Below are 13,034 nucleotides of genomic sequence, written 5' to 3'. Positions count from 1 at the left end.
AGTGAGCTGTGCCACTGCTTCAGGTCCCTCTAGGCCTACCTACTTATCATTTATTTATTTATTTTAAAACATTCCTTGAAGCTCCAATCAGCTGTGATGACTCGCTCCTTGGAATTCTTGTAATAATTTGTCTTGACCCCTTTCAAGTTTTTATCAAAGAAGAATTCGTTGTATTTCAGGCAAATATGTAGTCAGTTGATTTCCTAACAAAACTGCAAGCTGGTGGAGGGCAGGGCTGAAGTTCTGGCGGCAGGATGACGGATCCTGCCGCCAGAACTGGTCCAGCCCCGCCCTCCCTGGCCTCCCTCGGTGCTTCGCAAACTAACCACATAGGGGTCTTTGAATGAATGGGTGAGACAGGAAGACAGACAGCCTTCTGTGTTATGGTCCGCGCTGGGAATGTAATTCTATCTTATATATTTCAGGAGCCATTAGAAGATGACATGTTTGTCTTCTCTGAATAAATTTGTATCACAGCTCTCGGGCCATAAATTAGATGTCTTCTGTGTGCTCCTCTGGGAATGAAGGGACTGTTCCCTGGGAAGTTTTGTAAATGAGATAGAAATTTGTCCTATGGATGTGTGAAGTCACCCCCAGCTCACCATTGAAGGGAGCCGCCGAGTCTTTCTTCCAAAAACAAATGGCAAAGTCACTTTGTTTTCTGTAACACAAATCCTTTTGCAGCCAATAGAGTCGTCCTCTGCTCATTATCTTGTCATTAAAGCCTCTGGCTTGATGTATTTCTCTATAAAATAAACCTGAGACCTTATTCAGCAAGGGGGAAAATGCAAACACGGGCTTTAACCGCGTATGAAAGGGACCCAGTGTAAAAAGAGCTTTCTTTGGCCTCTCGAGTCCGATGATGAGATCTCGTGGCCAGACAACATTTTTTGACTGGTAAGAGCAGAAACGACCCTCTTGAGTTACTGTTTAGTGAATGAGGGCCTTTGTTTCCCACCGAAGAATTAAAAACCTACGGGCCTCCCCCATGCAAACAGGAATACGTTTCACACAGCGGTGTCGGGATTAAATTACTGGATCACGCAGAGACCAGAACAATGCACACTCACGTTCCACTCACTTACCTGGCATTCCAGTGGAGACCGTTTCACCGAACACCAGAAGATGAGGGAAAGACTTTCGCTTCCTCCCCGAGCGCTCTTTCTTGGTGCCCCTCTGTTCCTTTTTTGTGTCTCTCCAAGGTGGAGCGTCAAGGAAAATTGCCTGTTTTCTACCAGTCGGTTCTGAATTTAGGAACATAGACTCTGGAAGCTGGAAGCGGCCTCCAGTGGGTGTGGTCCAGTCCCACCATCTGGCAGTGAGGAAAGTGAGGCTGGCTGGAAAGGACTTGTCCAGGGTCACACCCGGAGTGAACGGCAAAACTGAGCCTAGAAAGTCCGCTCGTGACTCCTGGCCAGCATTTTTTCCTCCTGTAGCAACTGGCTAATTTGACATTTCTGAAACTCAAAATGCTCTTCTCCTTTAAAGTGATTCATGACACACTGTTGAGAAAAATACAACTCATGGTGAGAAATGCATGTTGCAACCTGAGTGAAGGCACGTTGGTCTGGAAATCTACTAGGTTCTGCCCTCATCCTACCATCCATTTGCTGGGTGACCCGGAAGCAGATGCTCCCATCTCTGTGCCCTCTTTTGTGCATTTGTGCACAGGGAGAACGTTGTCAGTCTCATGGGCTTATTAGGATAAAACAAGATAATAGATGGGAAAGTGTTGTAGGGAGTGGAAAGTGCTAAGTGAATGCAAAGTGTAATTATCCATGTGAAAACTGCTCTTTTGCTCAAAGTGAAATAGGGGGACATGGTGGAAAGTGTGAGGAGGTGCTCCTGAAGGAAGAATTCAGCTTATAGACAGAGCGGTTTCTTAGAGAGGAAGTCGTCATGGAGGTGGAAGGACCGTCTAGGTAGACACCCTGGAACTGAGAGCTCGGCCAATGGAAAGAGCAGTGAGGGTGAGGATGTGGCTGGAGGTGAGCTGTAAGAGAGGGCGCTGGATGGACAGGGCACCGTGAGACGAGTGTCGAATCCCGGTTCTACTGTGCACTTCACCTCTCTCTGTGCCTTGGTTGACTCCTCTGTAAAGTGGGTCCACTGACATCTGCTCTGAGATGGATCACAGCGATCTACTTAAAAGCCCTTTGTAAACTGTGGAGCAGCTTATGGAGGTGGGAGGTGACTGAGATCAGGGAGGATGGGAACCGGGCTTGCATATGGCTCAGCCAGTGAGTAGCTGTATGTGATGTTGGGCAAGGTCCTGGGCCTCAGTTTCCTAATCTCTAAGTGAAGGTACATGAAAAGATGATGTTGAGAGAGAGAAAACGAAAGCTCCCTAACTATCGTTGACCCCTTCTTTATTAAAGAGTCGGGCCGCATTCAAGGTGCAGAGCCTCTGAGTGGTGCGCAGTGTTATCCCGGGAGGGTTACGGGACGCCCTGGAGGTCCCCTCCGGCAGGACGTGTCAGGGAGCGTCTCAGCCTCTGAGCCCTCGCTTCTCTGTTCACAGCTCAGGGAACGCTGGGAGAAGACTCCCCTTTGCGTGTGACAGAACGAACATCGCAGAATTTCAGGGCTAGAAGGGACCTCAGAGGTCATCCAGTCCAAGTGCCAGCGTGCTTGGCACCCTTCTGTGGTGTCCCTGTCAGGCAAAACATGGATGCGCCTTCCTGAGATGGTCCGTTTCATCTTTGAACAAGGACGACAAGGCAAGTTTATTTTTACTTTGGAAATCTGTCTGGAATTAACAGAATTTTCTTCATCTAGAATGGCTTCTTTATATCCCTACCTCGCACCCCCTATATATCTACTGAAACCATTCATTCAATAACAATAATAACATTTAAGGTACTAATTACATATCCTGCATTGTCTAAGGTGTTTTGTAAATACTGATTCAAGTGATTGTCACAACAGCCCTAGGAGGGGACTGCACTGTTATAACTCCTATTTCACAGAGCAGGAACCAGAGCACAGAGAGGTTAGGTACTTGGCTAAAAGTCACACAGCTATTTATTATGCTTTGGAGTCAGGATTCCAACAAGGCAAACCAGGGGTCTTGAGCCCTAAGGGACGCAGCCTCTCCTCCTTCTGGGATTTAAAGATGTTGGCACTTCATATGTCATTTTCAAATGGCCCACAGCACTTTCTACCTTGTATTACTGCTTTGGTTTTTGTGACTTAGCCTCCTTGGGGTCTACCAGAAGCCCCACAGCAAGCCGGGGTGTGGCCAGGCCAGGCGCAGCTTGTGGAGATACCTGTAAGAACCGCGCAGAGCTCAGCCCACCGCACAGTGCTTGCCTCTCAAAGCTGCGTTGTGGTTTTCCACCGATTTCAAAGCTGTAACTCCAGGGAGGAACCCAGGGTGTTTGTAGTTTTGAGGGTTTGCTAATGACTCAAGGCTGACCCCCGGGAAGTCTGCACAGCTGAGCTCTGTGCCTTCTGCCCACCACTCAGTTTGAGAAACAGTTTTAGTTTGGCTCAGGTTTTTGGTTTATTTTGTTTTGTTCTTACCCTACTGTGTGCAAGATGACGGATGTGTGATGACCTTGTGAAATAAAATTACATTTCTGAGGAAATTGAACATCGAGTCCCGTCAGTTGCCAAAAACAGGAGGGACGTCCAGTTTCTTCCTTTTTGCAGCCTTACACCCCACAAATGTTGTAACTCTAACACTGGACAGATCTCAGCACGTTGTTTCCTGTCTGCACACCCATCCTTCTGCCCGGGGAAGCACGCTCGCCCTGGTCTCTGTGATGGAAATCCTCCCTCCGCAGACTCCTCAGAGCAAACAGCTGCCCCTCCTTGTGGACCTGGACCTGGACCTGGACCTGGATGCCGCGGGATCCCTCAGGGCTCCGTGGTTTTTCCTCTCCGGGGCCCTCCCTGGGGCCTCGCCCCGTGCACAGCTCACAGCCGGTGCTCATTTGGGTGGAACGGAATCAAATTAAACCCAATTGAAATAAATCTAATTTAGTCTTTGTTCCCCAGTTTACTCTGACGTACGACTGACTGCAGGATGGGGAGAGAGATCACTTCCTCCGCCCAAATCCGAGGCAAGTATCTTCCTCCACTCCAAAGCGCTCCCTCACTTGTCCCGGAGGCAGCCAAGAGAGGCACTCACCCGCCTGGGCCAGTGGCTGGGTTTAAGAATTCCACGCTCTCCCTCCACCTGGTTTGAGGAAGCCTTTCAGAAGGGTTGACACCAGAGAATCTCTGTTCCCCACAAGCCACTTCTCTTCTGTGCCTACAAAGGATAAAGATCTATTTGTCTCTGTGTGCATGTTACAAAACATGAATGAGGATTTAATTACAGCGGCTCATTTCCTAAAAGGAAGTCCTATTTACGATGCACCATATGTTCTGCCAGCGGCCATACCCCTGAGGGCCGGAGTGTTGTCAGATCTCCTTAGATAAGCGGGGTCGCCAGCCTGGCCTCTGTGGGACCTGGACCAGGAGGACAGGCTAAGGGTCCCCGGAAGCAGAGAGGAACGTGGAGGTGGGCTCCTGGCCAGCAGGGAGAGCTTGGACCACCGCTGACCTGTGAGCATCAGTGAGCGACCTGGGGAGGCTGCCCGGTTTCAAAGGATGGAATCAGAGGCTCAAACAATTTGTGATGATTAAAAATCGCCTGGCTTTTTTCATCTATTAAAGTGGCTCTTGAGGGGGAGAGAATCTCTCTCTGATCCTTCCTTTCGTGGTTTGAGTTCCCCCTCCGCCACTTCTGAGCCAGTGCAGAGTGCTTCCTAGAGCTCCCAGAACCTTCCTGCGAGAGGCGAGGGCAGTGGGAGCTGGGAGGGGATCTGGCTTGGTCCTAGAGCTCATCCCCTCCTTTGACTGTTATGCTACGTCTTGTTTTATCTTTGATGGTGCCTATAGTTTCAGATGCCGGAAGCCGAGGGTGGCTCCTTCAGGACTTCTCAGCTGTGCTTTCATGCAGTTGCTGGAACCTGCTAGAACCCGACTGCACTGACGAGATTTACGACTGGGAGGCACTTCTCCCCACCCAGGCTTCCCTTTGCTTTCCAAGCTCCCTTCCCCCTTCCCAAGGTGTTCTGTTTCTCGTGCCTCCTCAATCCATATCCCTTTTTAAACTCTATCCTCAGAGAAGAGGTCACCACCTTGTCCCCTTTCTCTTGTTCCCCGTCCCCCAACCCACCGCTGCCCTGCCTGCGCTGCTGGGATGTCAGACGTGGCAAGTTTCCCCTTTCAGCTCTAACATTCACTCGCTGTGATCTTTAAAGGGCATCCCTTCTGACCTGGGCGGGATAGTGGGCACCATACTCTCTAAAATGTCCCTTTCAGCCCTCACACTTGATCATACCACTGAGCCAGTGGTCCTGTCTTATTTTTTTTTCTTTTTTTTTTAAGGTGCCCAACCTGCTCAGAGTCAGGCAAAGCCACCAGAATCAAGCAACCTCCTGAGAGGTGGAGTCAGTCTTTGGACAGAAGGGCCAGGAAGGCTCAGATGCTCTCAGACCTGGGTTTTCATTGTAGAAACGAGACAGGGGCTGAAGGAGGAAAGGTAGCCGGCTGGCGAGTGGGGAGGGCGTGTACACAGGGAAGCGTGCTCTTGTTGTGGACCCCACCATCTTCCCCGGGGGTCCTGGTCACTCTTGGAAGACAGGGGTTGACTAGTTCACTCTTCTTCGTCCATGTGCACAAAGGAGGTGCCCAGGAACACCCAGTGAGCACCGCAGCCAGAGCCAACACAGCTCTCCTGCTGCTCCGGCCCCCACGCCCTCCCATCTCACACCCCTCAGGCCTCTGGGCAGCTTCTCTCTGCCTTCCTGACGGCCGAGACCAGGACTTGCAGGTTCCCCATTGCCAGACTATGGCCAGACCTTTCGGCCTCCCCTTCACATTATCTCCAAGGAGAAATTACCTGGGATTTAGCTCCATTTAAGAAAGCATTCTTCTAATTTCCTGGGACTTACAGCTGCATCAGGCTCTCTTCTCTACCCACTTCTGCATCTAAGGTGATGTGGGTCCAGATGCCTTGGGCTAAATAGAAACCCCTTTTACTTCTGTTACACAAGAATCCAGGGCACCATGTGACCCTCTGAAGAACTGGCTGTGTTTTAAAAATATATCTTTAGCCGGAGTCAAAGGGTAAGATTTTTGCTCAACTTTTCAGCCACGAGCAGTGGTCCTCTTCGCCTGCCCTCCTCACCCTCTCCTTCCTTTGCCATCAGTCCCTCCTCGACTTCCTCCCTCCTGTCCTCACTTTCTACCTCTTCAGCAGGGAGGCCCAGGCCGCGATTGTGAGTGCGTATGCACATGTGTGCTTGTGTGTGTCAGTGTAGGGCTGCATGTGTGAGTGCGTGTGCATGTGTGTGCCTGTGTGCGTGTCGGTGTAAGGCCGGGTGGAAGCGGGGGCCCCGTGCGAGGCGGCCATGCTGCATTTCTGCCTGCTCATTGTTCAGTCTCCGTCTCCATGGCGACGGGAGCAGCTGCTCCATTCTGGGCCTTGGCTTGGCTGAGCGGGGTGGCCCGCCTGCCTGTCTGCCCGCCCGTCCGCCTGCCCAGCCGTGGGAGCTGCCAGCTCTTCGCCCTCCCGCTGCCCACAGGCCCTGCCAGGCTGGGCGCAAGAAAGCGTGTTTACTAACACCATCCACACGGCTCCCTGGGCACCGCGGCTCTGCCCAGAAGATGTCAGGCCGAGGGCACCGGGAGGTGGGCCCGGAGCCAGACTGTCTGCAGCCCAGGGAAAACTCTCCCTGGCCGGCTGCTGCCCTGGCCTGCCAGCGCCCGGGCAAGGGGCTCCTGGCTTCCAGGCCCAGCCCCAGCCCCAGGCCCTGGTGGTGAAGAGGCCCCAGCCAGGCCCTCTCCGAAGTCTCTTGCCCATCCTACCTGGCCTTCCCCAGACCTCCTGGACATCCCTGGCCGTGGTGGCCACCCAATCCCAAGTTTTCCAGAAGGCTTCCCTGACCACTCTGCTCTTGGAGGCCTTGTCGCTGCCTTTGGCCCATGGAGCCATTGACGACCGAAGCAGTCAAGGACATAAAGAATTACAGAGTTGGAAGTGACCTCGGAGATGCCTTAGACTGATGGTCCTGTGGTGCTGATGGAGAAGATGAGGGCAGGCGTCGGGGGAGGTGAGGGCAGTGGGAAGACTTGTGGAAATCACAGAGCAAATCAAAGCAGCGTGAGGAAGGCCTTCCACCCAGGCCAGGCCCTGGCACCACGCTGTGCTGTTCGGCCCTTCTCAGGACTGGGCTCGGCCGTGGCCCGAGTTCCCTGAAGCTGTGAGCCCTTTCCTGCCCCCTTCCTCACCTTCTCTTGTCTCTCTGTCTCCCTCTTGCCCTCCCCTGCAGGTCCTCCAGGGAGGCCCAGATTCTGTGTGCCGTGAGTGTGTGTGTGTGTGTGTGTGAGTGTGTGTGTGTGAGAGAGCGTGTGTGTGTGTGTGTGTGTATGCAGCCTTTGGAGAGGAAAGGAAATTTCTCCTCTGATCTTCCCCTCAGCACCTAGCCCAGGTGAGTCCCCTGACTGACAAGTTACCAAAAGTGGATCTGAAACATCAGAGCCAAGGGCCAGAAAGCCCTGAGCTGCCCCTCTCCCTGCCACCCCCAGGCTCCTCCACCAGCCTGGATTCCTCGCACCTCTCAGAGCACAGCTCCTTGTCTATGTGCTTTTCTGAGAGCTGCCCTCTGACTAAAGCTGCCTCCCCTCAGTGGGCCGGCCACACTGCCTGGTCTCTCACCATTATTTCCTTAGGAATGCCTGGTGAGTGCATCTCTCAGTTATGAGTCAACTCACTTCTGCTCCCCTAGTCACTCAATAAGCAGCTATTACATACCTGTCCCGGGGCAAATTCTAGGAATCCGGATAGAGGCCGTGAGGGCCCAGCCTGGCCGAGACTTCTTTGTCTGCAGTTCAACCTGTTTCCTGGCTGAATTCTGCCCCCTGCCCTCCGTCTGTGCTGAACTCTGACTTTTTCCTCCAGGCTCTTAAGATGCATATTCCACCCCCACTCCCAGCTAGGAAGAGATCTGAGCCCTAGTGGTTGCATGCTGCGGGCAAAGAATGAAAGGGGCTGCAGCCTCTCTCTCGGGAGTCTGTACCCCAGATCTAGCTCAGCTGTGGAATTAGAGGTTGCCTGTGTTCTGAGGAAAGGCTTCAGCAAAGAAACAGGGACATTTTCTTTGGGAGATTTCCAGGTTCCTGTTGAGATGGTCCCTGACACGGGCTTGGGCTCAGCCCTGTTCTGTTGGGAGACACACATGGGGACCTACTATGAGCATCACTGGCCGGGGTGTGGGAGATGGAGGAGGGGTCCAGGTGGTGAGGAGCTGGCCTCTTTGGGCTGAGCAGTAGTGCTTCGTGTTCACCATTTGCTCATGTATACCACACACTAGGCCTGGGTTACGTGCCTTCCACACACATCCTTTTATTTAATCCTCACACAGATCCTACGCAGCAGAAATGATCACCCCAGTTTTGGAGAAAGGAAAGTGAGACTCGGCTAGTGTAAGTGACTCGCCCAGAATAACCCAGCTTTGGATCCGAACCCAGTTCTACTCCACTGAAAAACTCACCTCATTTTCCTGCATCATCCTGCCTCACAAGATTGCTGGGAGCCTCCTTTACACTGGGATCTCCAGAACCAGCCCACCACTCAGCGAGGGTGCCCCAAGTAACGCTACCCCACGGCCAGCTCCTTTGTCAGGCCAGCTCCTCTGTCCCCTGGACTCCATAGCAGTCACCTTTCTCCAAGTCTCCGTTTTTGCCTGCCTCTAGTTTGTTTCTTATGTCATTGCCAGAGGGTAAATTCTAAAGTGCAAGTTGTTCAAAAACAAAAAAAAAAAAAGAAAAGAAAGAAGAAAACATTAAAAATAATAGCAACTCTGCATATCTGCTATGATCCGTATTTATGTGAAATTATATATGTAAGTGTATCTATGTCCAAAGAAAGAAAGAGCGAGCGAGAGAGAGAGAGAGAGAGAGATTCAGGTCTGTGTGTATTGCTGTGGAATGCCACTGATACACAGTTAGGTAAACCTAGTTGCTGAGTAATACACCCAGCATGATTCTTTTTCAACTGAAAATGTCAACCGATGCCCATATATGTGTGTGTACGTAAATGTTGAAGTAAAAGGGGGAGTCATGAAAAGAAGTATACCAGACCATGAGAGCAGTTATCTGGGGTTGGGAGAGGTGGAGGGAGGGGTGGAGGCAAAAGATTGGCTTTTTCTTAATTTGTCTTTCTGTCGTTTCACTTGTTACAACACACATACACACACGCACACAAATACATTACTTTAGCAACTTAAAAAAATTTTTTTTAAAGACCCAAATCTAATTATGCCCCCTGTTACTTAAAATCCTTCAAAGCTCCCCATTGCTCCTGGGATACCATCCAAACCTGACGTGGTTCACAAGGCTTCTCATACTCCGCCCGCTTCTCCCACGTCCCGCCTCACCACGCCTGCCCACAGTCTATGCTCCAGCCGAACCGAGCTCCAGTTGGTGTGTCTGCTGGGCCCGCAGCTTCCTATCACTATTTTTTGTACCCAGACCCCTGTTTTCCACCTTGCTCCCTTGTGGTACCTTTCACAAAAGGGCGTCGTGGTGGAGGTTGTGTACACGGAGGCGGGTGCTTTACCAGGGTTGGGGGAGGACAGGTAGTTTGGGAGGGTGTCTTATAAGGAGCGACAACTAAATCGAGTCCGTTCAGTGTCTTGCCAGAAGTACTGACCCACTTGCCTCTCGGGTGTGGAAGACACTGCCAAGCGGAATGCGTGGTATACCAGACATCCCTAACTGAGAGGCTGCGGTTTTTGGTTCCCACTCACGTGGAGGACCATTTCCAGCCCCACCGCTGGGCGAAGCAAGTGTCTGAGCAGGGAGCCTTTGGCGTTCGACACTGGTGTCCTCAGTGAAACACAGCCCTTGCGGTTTGGAAATAGGAGGTGAAGACGATTTGAAAGATGCTCCAAACATCCACTGAAGAAAAAAAGGCTTGTGAAGGACTGGGACAAACGGCCCCGTAAAAATCTGAGAAGGCTTTTGTGGAAGCAACAGCACTGCCTGGAAGACAGGCTACCAGGGTTTCCTAGTCTGTCTTTGTCACCCTGTGGCTGGTAGCCTCAGACAAGCCATTCACCTCTCTGGGCCTCAGTTTCCTCCCGTGAGCAGGTCTCGATTCTAAGATCCCTCCTACACGTAAAAGCGCTAGCATCTCTCCTCCTCCGGGACTCACAGCTCACCCTGTTGTGACTGAAATGCTAGAGGCATGACTGGAACGTTTTCAATAGAAAAGAAGATCAAATTAAAACAAATAATTTGCCCTCTAATACACAAACCAAAAGGATCAACAGGATAATACAGCTTGACAGTCACTGATAACTTAAACAAAGATGTGTGAGATCAAGAAATGTTGAAAATCGTTTCAAAATACTGTAACAGTGTGGGGCTAAACTTACCCAGCTCTCTGCGTGTGTGTATGTGTGTGTGTGCGCACGCGCGTGCTTTTTAAAGCACTGGTATTACATATTTTAGCTGTTATTATTCAGAGAGAGCTGGCGTCCTGTGTAGAATTAGGTGTTGTTGTAGTCAGTGTGCAACTGAAAGAAATCAGCCCAGGGGATGCAGCTTTCATGCTTATTTATGGGAGAACACTGTTTAGCTAACCTTGAAATCTTTCGGGGGAAAAGGAAATCTTTCTTGCGCCTTGCAAGGACTTTTCTCTGAAACACAAAAGGAAGAAAATAGACTTTTTTTTTTAACTGCAAAAAAAAAAGTTTTTATGCAAAGAATCATTGTCTTCCCTTCTAATCAGGTGTGTATTTGAACTTGAAATTGTGAAGAGAATATATTTAGTGAAGTGGCTCTGGGCTTGGGTAGGGAGATCTCTGTGGGCTCGATTCTTGTGCCCAGGAAGTCTTGAGTAGGTAGGAATCCTTCGAGGAAAGTTCACCAAGGACGGTTCCTCTTTTGGAGGCTTGGGTGGGTCTGAACGCACCCACGATACCGGTCGAGCCACATTCTTCAAAGCTTCTTACACTAACAACCAATTCCAGCAGTTTCTCCTAGCTTCATGCTAGTAGCAACAGGAGTTTGTGAACTGGAAAGGGACTTAGAAATCATCCAAGCCTTGATTTATAAATGAGGAAACAAAGCTCAGAGAACAACGGGGCGAGCCAGAGGCTGGGACTGGACCCAGGGCTCTGACGCCAAGTGTAGGGCACTGTCTCACCTCTGCTGGACAAGGCTGGACAAGGGCTTCTGACAACGGAAGAGATCTGGCATCTTCCACTGAAGACAAAGGCCCTGCTTCCCTCGTCAGAGATGAGGCTCAGAGCGCCAGTGCCTTGGGAAAAGAGAGCTGGGGCTTGGGTGGGTGTCACTGCGTTGTGATGAGGCAGATGGTTTTCTGTGGATGCACCCAGCCAGAGGGACAGGGAGGGAAGAGGCTGAGTGGGACAGGGCTGGAGCGGGCCAGAAGAATAGGATCGGCTGTGCGAAGGGGACACCAGGTGGGAGGCAAACGTCCTGCGCTCTTCGCTCTGAGCTGTAGACATGCTCTGCTTTGTACATACCCCTGGGCAAGCTGGCCAGTGGCTTCCTTCTGCAGCCTCACGTGGGGGCCTCATGCTGTTCCTCTACGTCTCTTCTCAGGACTGAAGATTTCGTCACTTTAAGCCCTATCAACATATAGGTGTCATTTTCTTAATATATATATAAAAAAAGAAGAAGCCAATTTCCAGATGGAAAACCTGAATCACAGTGGTGAGATGGCTCTCTACCCCACGCCCCCGGGACCGTGTGTGCAGAGCCAGGGCGGGAGCTCGAGTCTCGGGACTCCCAGCCCGCTGGGACCATGCCCATCACTTACAGATAGAGACTTGTCACCCCTGCTGAGCATGCTGGTGGGAGAAGACCAGCTAACCCTGTCCTCTCAGTTTCCACCTGATAAACAGATGCTTTGTGGACAAAAGGACCAGGCCAGGGTGGAATCTGTACAAAAGTCAGTGCCTGGTGTTGAGGGCCTCCCGTGGGCCCACGCCCCAGAGGATTCAAAGCCACTTAAGACTAAGTGCATGATCTTGAAGGCTTCTGGTCCAAGGGACTGATTTTTTTCTTACAACACAACATCTTGGGAGGCAGGAGATGTTAGAAGGGGCGCATGGGTTGGCTTTGGGTGGTCTGGGTGAGTTACTTAACCTCTATGAGCCTCAATTCCTCATCTGAGAAATGAAGAGGGGAAGGTAATCTTAGGAGGTTGCTGTTGAAAGGATGAAATTAGATAATGTAAGCACGGGCCTGGCACGTGGATGTGAAGCAAGTGTTCGCGGCGCCTCCCCTGGCTCTGCTGCCGTCCCCCTGAGTCTTCCCGCCCTCCGCACATCCCGCCCTCTTCTGCATCTTGTCACTTGCCCTGACTTGGATGCCACATTTGTCTATTGAAGCCTTGGCTCCAGCTCAGATGCCCTTGCTCGCCTCGCCCCACCCACCAGGCCTTCATGGGGTTTACGTACGTGTTTTTTCCCTTCTACTTTCTTCTCATTTTGTTCGGGGAGGAAGTGGCCAGAGTTTTGAATTCTGGCTTTTTAACTTAAAAGCTATGTGACCACGAACCACTTACTCTAACATTTCTGTGCCTCAGTTTCCTCATTTATAAAATGAGGACCACAAAAATGACGCCCCAAGGTTGCTATGGAAATTAGAATAAAATCTGATCCATGGTATTCACTCGGTGTCTGGTTAACTGTTGTTATTTTTATTAAACTGTGAGCGCTGGGAGGGTGGAGCTTGTGTCTTGCTCATTCTCCTGTGGCCTCTGTCAGGTTTGGGGTGGAGTGAGTGTTCAGCACAGCTTAGTAGAACATGACAGTGAATAGTGCTTTGGAATGAAGCCAGGACCTGGAGTCCCTAAAGATCTGGAGACAGAGACCCAGGCTTAGCCTCAGCCATGGAATTAGCCTGATCTGTGTTTTCATCTTGGCACTGACATCAACCCACTATGTGATCCAGCTCAGCCCGGGTCTCAGTTCTTTTCCATCTTAAATGGAGATCATCAT

General features: G+C 51.0%; 2 long non-coding RNA genes across 3 annotated transcripts; one reads left to right on the top strand and one right to left on the bottom strand.

Annotated features, from left to right (window-relative positions):
* Nucleotides 1-282: 282 nt before the first annotated feature.
* LOC140685916 (uncharacterized) lies at nucleotides 283-6,371 on the bottom strand. The gene is made up of 4 exons (XR_012059377.1): nucleotides 5,897-6,371; nucleotides 4,136-4,258; nucleotides 1,086-1,502; nucleotides 283-758 (listed from the first exon to the last, which is right to left on the bottom strand). It is a non-coding gene; the product is annotated as an uncharacterized lncRNA (long non-coding RNA).
* A 91-nt stretch (nucleotides 6,372-6,462) lies between these two features.
* On the top strand, nucleotides 6,463-8,863 carry LOC140685915 (uncharacterized). 2 transcript variants are annotated; one of them, XR_012059376.1, is made up of 3 exons: nucleotides 6,463-7,093; nucleotides 7,329-7,487; nucleotides 8,421-8,863. It is a non-coding gene; the product is annotated as an uncharacterized lncRNA (long non-coding RNA). The 2 variants fall into 2 exon arrangements; XR_012059375.1 differs by having other exon boundaries at nucleotides 6,463-7,487.
* The last annotated feature ends 4,171 nt before the right edge of the window (nucleotides 8,864-13,034 follow it).

Source organism: Vicugna pacos, chromosome 15 (genome assembly GCF_048564905.1).
Source record: "Vicugna pacos chromosome 15, VicPac4, whole genome shotgun sequence".
Classification (NCBI taxonomy): Eukaryota; Metazoa; Chordata; class Mammalia; order Artiodactyla; family Camelidae; genus Vicugna; species Vicugna pacos.
This window is presented reverse-complemented; position numbering and strand designations above follow the sequence as displayed.